This window comes from Necator americanus, chromosome III (genome assembly GCF_031761385.1).
Source record: "Necator americanus strain Aroian chromosome III, whole genome shotgun sequence".
Lineage (NCBI taxonomy): Eukaryota > Metazoa > Nematoda > Chromadorea > Rhabditida > Ancylostomatidae > Necator > Necator americanus.
This window is the reverse complement of record NC_087373.1, coordinates 7,721,181-7,728,141: the sequence shown is the minus strand read 5'-3', so window position 1 is coordinate 7,728,141 and position 6,961 is coordinate 7,721,181.

Below are 6,961 nucleotides of genomic sequence, written 5' to 3'. Positions count from 1 at the left end.
AGCACATACGTCTACAGTATGCCGCAGTAATTTTTTTCAAGATTTCAATTTTGCTATTTTTTATCGATTTCGAACAACCTCAACTACAGTGCTCAGTGAAATTAGTCACTTATGTTGTGCATACTTTTTATTTACTTTATTTCTTCACACAGTAAAGTAGTAAATTCTGGACACTCCTATTAGTGTTCGTGGTAGGCAAATGAGAGCTTAACCGTATGCTCACCTATCTTTTGCGATTTAAACAAGAAATATTCGATGAAACATGCAAAAAGGTTCAGGATTTCGCCGTAGAACCCATGAAATTTGCCATATGCGTTTAAGAAGTGAGAACGTGTCAAGAACAGACGATCAGTGAGGTGTTCGACGTTTCGATAACGAATTCAATGGATGAGAATGAAATGTGTTTAAGGGCACAGCAGCAAATAGTGTGTGTGGTTTAGTGATTTTGTACTTTTTCACATCATTCACAGCATACAGGGTGTCCTAGGTTCGTTGAATAATCAATCGATCTATTCCAGAACAGAAAAACAGGAGCGATTCACAGAAACATAGAGTAAATTTAGCAGAAACGGGACAAGAAACAATCCATACTCGTTGTTTTTTCATTTATTTTTTAGAATTAAAACTATTATTTAATCTTGGCTAAATCTCGAATAATGTCAAAATTGTGGAAAGGGTCGAGGAATAAATTTTTTTTTTGCCTTGGCAAAAGGTTCACGTATTCGAGCTGGGCTTGAAAAAGAAATAGGATTTTCAGCAATTCTCAAGAATTCCCAACATTCCTTTTAACTGTAAACTTTAACTGTGGTAGTACTCCATAATTTTAGCACAAAACATGCAGGAATCTGTTGACAAGTGGCATTCCATTATTGTATTGTTTATTGTTTTATTTAAACTTTTACATTGTTTCATTGATGCTATCATTGTTTTTACTATTTTTTTAAATTTCTTTCAATAACTTGCTTTTTCCACCACTTAAACTTTTATCACTATTCTCACCGCTTTCTACTCATTGTGTAATGAATGTGAATCAAAGTTAAATCATTTCTCTCAAGAGAAAAAAGAAGAAAAATACGAGAAAATATGTCTAAAGCCAGAGAATAGCTGTTCAACTGGAATTTTAATCTCGAAAATACATTTCTATTTCTCGCTGTTGTGCCAAAAACTACAACAGGAACCTTTTAAAAGAGCGACCTGCAGCCGAGTGCGTTATGTTTTGTTTACGATGGCAAAGTTTGTGCAGTGCTGAGGTGTTGGTTAGCTACGAACATCATCATCTTCGAAATCTAATAAATTACTTTTGAAAACTAGAAAAAATCAGTTTTACTTAATTCATCCGAGAGAGGTAGAAAAGGAACTTTTCAAGAATTGCAACATTCACATAGCGATAAAAATTCGAAAAAAAAAACATAACAGCGTTACAATAGAATAATCCAGAAAGTGCAAATTTATCGCAAAAATCGATTCGGAACAACAATAAATTTGGAAAAAGTGATGAAGTTTGAAATTGAACCATAGTTCTTTCAAGTGAAAAGTTTTCCAAAACATTTTGTGAAAAAACCAACAAATTCCCAGAAAACTATAAGTAGGGTGTCTTTGTTAAAATCCGCAAAACATCTGAACTCGACTTTTTTCAAACTTTTTCCCAGGTTTCACAAAAAATCCATTGAAGAACGTAAATAACGGCAGCAAAAAGTGACAATAAATGCAAACAAGAAAGTAAACAAATGAACGTTGTCCTAAAAACACATGAATAAACATATGGCTGTGCAGAACAGCAAACAACCTCATTGTATTTTCTTTAGCTATTTTGTGAATGTCTGGTTTGTAAGTGATACCTCACGGGCTGGAAATGCAATATCGATCGAGTGGATCAGGTGGTTCTGCTGGTGAATTCAGGGAAGAAATGTGTGTAAAATAAAATAAAAGGTCCACATCCACTACATAGCAACCTGTTTTCTTTTTGTTTTTGTTTTGCATAAATTTCTCGTTGTCGTCATCGCTGTTTACGATATAAATACGACAAAGTAAACAATGATTTTACAACATACCTCACCGATACACGTTTCTTTACGGAATTTTGACAGTTTTTGCCCGGTTCTATTGGAAGTTTCGTGCGCAAGCGACAGGAAAACGACTAAAGTTTGTCATTTGAGAGTTTTAATTTTCAGAATTGAATGCAGTTGTATGAATAGTGGAACAGAAACTATGTACTTTGAAAATTTTCCGGGTTTTTTCCGTTCATTTAAACTAAGGTACTTCGTTTCCTGATGTTTAGTGTTTAGTGTTCTCTTAAAAATTAATAATAATTAATAGAATTAATTAATAAATTTAAATTTAAATTTAAATAAATGAATTTAAATGAATGAATTTAGTTATAAGATTTAATAATTTTTGGTTTTTTAAGCAAAGAAAGTTCGTTTACTGTCCGTTTCAAACATAAACCTTAGAAAACAAGAGGAATTACTAGTAAGTTCCCTTCAGATGCACATAAGAGTGAAAATCCATAGAATGTTCAGACTTTTTCATCATGGAATAAGACTTAAGGATGCTAGGGAATCTTGACACGAACGTTTATAGAGGGTGAAAACTAATCGGAGTGAAGGAGAAACAAAGAAGGAAAACATCTCATATTAGAATAGTCCTTAAAGTTTCAAGATTTATATGAAAAATTTAGAAAATTCAGCTTGGTTGTGAGGTCCGTTTCTATTTTTTTAATTGTAACAGGTGACATCGTCTCAGTCATAATAAGTAAGAAATTTGCCAAGAAAAAAGTACGGACAACTCTTAACGAATTCCAAAGATATCGAATTGCTGGAAGATATTGCTGCACAAAATTGAAATCCTGGATGATTTCATGTATATGGGGAAAGTATTGGAGCGTCAAAAATTTGGCAGCTGATGGAAGTGGGCGACCCTGTTCATGAATGAGCTCATCTGGAACAGCCTAAGGACAATGTAGGCGATAAAATGGCACAACAAAGTCTTTGTATGGTCCAGAATGGAAAGGAACAGAAGGTAGAGGCAGTTCAGCTTCGTTCTGAAGGTGTCAGAATATGGTCTTTGATCAGTTTGCTGGAAAAGAAATCCAGAAACCGCTCCAGTGCAACGAAAAACTAAAATAATTGAAATGGGTGCAACTTCTTTCGGTGCTATGTGGCTAGACTTAGCCACTAGAGAATAGGTTTTGTGTATGGAGTGCTGGAAGATCTAGCAGCCATCCATGCTATACATCCCGAAAGTTGTCTACGACCGCGTGGTCAATGGTTCGAAACCGTCCTAGAGACAACCAAGCCTCTCATCCATCCGTGGTCGACAAATCGCATCTTGAAAAGGTTGCTTATCGCCGGGCTCATCCTTTACCCTTTATCAACGCGCATGATCCCTTTTTATATCACGACAGATTCATGGCTGACCGAACGATGCAACAGACGATGTCGAAGTTCTGGACGAATCTATGTTTGATTTGATGGATTCACTGAATCTTTTCTGAATTCTAGATAAAGTGATTCTCTGGTTGAATCAGACCAAGTCTAAAAAACCTCAGAAAAACGGAAGTGCATCGAAACGCATTTTGAATTAGTGGAAGGCCGGGAATGGAAGCTCTTACCAAAAATAATCCTGGCTGATACAACAAAGGTTGGAAATGTGAAGATAAATACACAACCAAAACGCATTTACCCCAACGTACACATATGTTTTTTTTGCTTGTCACTTTCCTCCCCGACCCAATCGGAGCCGCGTCGCAACCGCAACGCGTGAGCGACGCTGTCATGGACTGTAGGCGCGGCTAAGACAGCCTCAGAGGTACCACAGGAAGCACCAAGCTTAGCGGACCGATTTCGAGTGGTCCGCGAAATGTTTGCAATCCATGTGTTCCTCCGAAAATTTCGAATAAAGAGAGGCGCCATAAAACAAAGAAAGCTATAATCCTGGTTTTATATACATAGGGTTAGTTTTGGCCAGCAGTAGAATAAATGGATGAAAATCCTGAATACGTTGCGAGTGGAACTAGTGAGGCTGCATTTCAGCGATTACTTCCAGAATATAGGGAAAAAGCGAACTGGACGAAGGGATCAGAACAATGCTACGCAGGAAAAAAGCATTATTCCACTCAAATAAGTTTTTTGAATGTTAAAATGAAAATGGAAAAAAAAGAAAAAAAAACTACCTAAGACAGATCAATTCCTCAGATTTCTTCTTAAATGCAGGGCACAGGATAAATTCGATCATGGTGGACTAACATGAACATACGGACGAGTTTTACGGAGTGTATTACGCGAATACAAATTGATATTGTGCAAAACGTTATAACTCTGCTCTTCTTATGTCTTTTTCGTCCATAAATACTCGTCCGATTATCATAAAAGGACGAGTTTACCGCAACACCGCGAGCGCCACAACATGTATTCTTCGTGTGGCATATTCACATGTACATGTATTGACGTGTGCAGAACGGGAAAACCAGTGCTGCAAACTCGTCCATCTCGACCAAAATTGATCACAGGATCCATACAGGACAATTATTCTCGGAGGTTACCGCAAATTTTGAGAGTATTGCATCAGATCTTTATCTTAGTTCAATTCAAGCTGCTAGAATCCGTGAAATCTCTGGAAATTTTACTTTCAGGAGATCCAACATTAAAAAGGATCATATTTAAACCTCATTTTCCATTATAATCGAGAGAACAATTAAAGTTTTAGCGAATTCTCGAATTTCATGGAAAGTTGCAGCTGTTAAACAGATGTGGGTATAGAAATCCGTTGGAATTGGATTTTTCATGATTCCGCGACAAAATATTGACGTAAATTAAAAATCGCCTGAAAATTCACAATCCACATAGTAAATAGTGAATAAATAATATGATAATAATATAACATAGTATAATAGCATAATAATATAGATAGTATATTCTGCAAAATGTGTGGTTCTGCATAATTCTGCCTATATTTTTTCATAAAGATGTAAACAAGTTCAAGAAAGCAGAAGAAAGAAAGAAAACAGGAACAAGAAATATTAATAATAGTAAAATATGTAATGTAAAATAATAATATTATAATGAAATAATGTACAGTATAATAGTGCCAAATGATGTTGGTAGTGTTGTTTGCTGTGCTTACATAACTAGGGGTAGCGGAAGGGGGAGCGGGGGGGGGGTGGGGACGGCGAGGGACGAAAACCCCCGTCAGAACACGCTGATTTTATAGGTGTATCGTCTAGTTTAGCCGTGTTTTATAACCGCTGCGTGAATTGCGACCGTTGTGAAGTTATAGTGCCCTACTTCTCCCCCCTCCACCCCTCCCCATTCCTTCCGGAGGCAATGAACGAGCTCCTAGCTCTTTTTTTTTGATGATATGCTCGTCTGACCAGAAACGTACGGGATTCGAGCCTCCGGGACTTACTCTATGGCTAGATCATATTTTTGATCACTAGCTATAATCATTACCATTTACACTGGAACAGTTCAACTCACAAATCATACCGTATAAAGTTATCTACTGTATAATAACGTCTACAACTATTGTTGTAAATATTTGTCATTTATGCCTACATATTTCCCAATTTTCCTTTTTCTTTCCGTATAAATTTACACACCAATAGGAACCACATATCTGAATCCTACACATGAAATTTAAATTTCCCACTTAACATTGATTTCTTCTTTTGGATCGCGATAAACAAAAATATTTTTTAGCCAGTGAATGGAGTCAGTTACAGTGTACTTCAGAATTGTGAATTCTGATTTTCTACTAAGCACGTCGGCCCCGGACGGATTGATTAAAACCTGAAACTTCATCCTTTACTGTGTCCTTAATGGTGATTTTCCCACTTTCCTAATCGGCAAATTAGATGGCAACTTTACAAAAATCAAAATTAAATTATGAAAATAAGCAAAATAATCTGAATTAGGAGAACCAGGAAATCCAGCGTGTTTACAGAAGTATAAGAAAAATTTAAGTTAAATTATGAAAATAGGATAAAATAAAGTAAATTAGGGAGTGCAGCTCATCCACAAAATATAAGGAAAATGTAAGAATATTCATATTTCAAGGGTTCTCGCGATTCATCCACGATGGTTTCTCCGATTCGATTCTATAACTGTCTTCAGCGAATTTCTCACATAAAAATATACATTTATTAAAATCCCTATATATAAAATGTTCTAATAAAAATTTTACGAGTTTCTTCCACAGTTTGACGGTTTCAAAAACGTATGAGCACCTCGTAGGATTTGCGAGCATTTAACAAAAATTTTCACCAACAAAAAAGTGGCATCTCATTTCCATAGCTGAGAATTTCGAGGCATATCTCGAATTTTTAGGATGTGCTGCAGGTGAAAAAAATATGAAAAATAAATCCTCAAAAATCCTTTCTCTCCGATCTTTAGATATATACTTCGAGAGGTTTTGTAACGACAATACTCGCGTTGCTAACTTCTTACACATTAAGTTAAACACAATCGGAGCACCGTGGGCAAAAATTCCAAGGTTTTTTTCCTGTTTTTTCCAAGAGGTGACACATCCGTACTTTCTCCATATAATGACATTCAAAACACGTTCTCCTTACCATAAGTTAATGGTCCTGAGCATACCTTTCTCCTCACTTTCGATTTTTTTTAGATTTTTTCAATTACAGGTAAAGAATCAACAATGTGTTTACCATCATTATCAGTACCATGTAGCCACTTAATGAGCACATTCTCATTGTTCTTCTTCCGGAAGAAGAGGAGCTGCGACGATCCGTCTGTTTCCCGTACGTCAACGCAAATTTCCGAACGAAAGAACAGGAAAAAGAAGTTGGAAAAAAAAGAAAGAAAAAAAAAAGAAAAAAGGAAAAAAAGTTACATCGACAAGAACTAGAACTGACTTTGGATCTAAATTCCTTCAGTAAGAATCGTATTGAGGACTCAGCCACAGAAATGTATTTCTTTTTAGGACACGATGACACGCGAGGTTTTAC